Below are 966 nucleotides of genomic sequence, written 5' to 3' on the forward strand. Positions count from 1 at the left end.
TGCGAAAAAAGTAGTCCTAACTCTTTTCCAAGACATGTTTACCTGCCGCAGAGTCGAGCAAAATTTTGTAGTCAGTTCAAGGCCCTCAATGAAGGTATGTACAAGCACCGAGTTAGCTTGGTGGTGATCCGGACAACTCAGAGGGACTTGAATCTATCCCACGCTTGGTACATATTCTCTCCCGCTCTTTTCTTGAAACTCGGAATTTCACTTCTCAATTTTGTGATTTTCCCAAATGGAAAGAATTTGATCAAGAATATTCGAGAAAGATCATCTCAAGTTGTGATTGAGTTTGTTGACTCTGACGAAAACCACTGTCTTTCTTCTCCCAATGGTGAAAATGGAAACAAAGTCAGTCTCATATAGTCTGAAGATACCCAATTAGAATATATGTGTCAGTGGTTTCCAAGAAATTGTGGATATACACTTGAGGATCTTCGAGGGAGTCTAGTGTATTGCCAAGTAGTGTGTATCAATTGTACCATGTTCTATTTAAACTTGGAATCTACCCCCAAGCGATGACTTTCAAATGCTGGAAGTAATATTGGTGGTGAGTGGGATTGTCATGTATTTCAGAGACACTTTTCAAAACCTTTACACATGCTCCATAATAATTTCAGAAAACTATACATACAACCTTGTCATCAGTGGTGGAGGCAGAATTTTTATCGAGGGGTTCAAAAAATAAGTAAGCACACTAATAATATACACAAATAAGCAGGTTGGTTGGGTCATATAAAAATGGGGCAGGCGAGTCAAATATAAACGGATCGGATTTGATATAAACAAATAAATAAAATTCAACTCTACCTCAACATAAACAATAAAAGTCAAAAAAGTATGTGTTTGACATAATATTAAAATGAGTACACGAGAGAATGTATTTTTTTAAAAAAAATTAATTATGGTTTTGTCTTCATTATTATTGAGTGTGAGTGTCTATGTATATATACATACATATATATA

This window comes from Solanum pennellii, chromosome 11 (assembly GCF_001406875.1).
Source record: "Solanum pennellii chromosome 11, SPENNV200".
NCBI lineage: Eukaryota > Viridiplantae > Streptophyta > Magnoliopsida > Solanales > Solanaceae > Solanum > Solanum pennellii.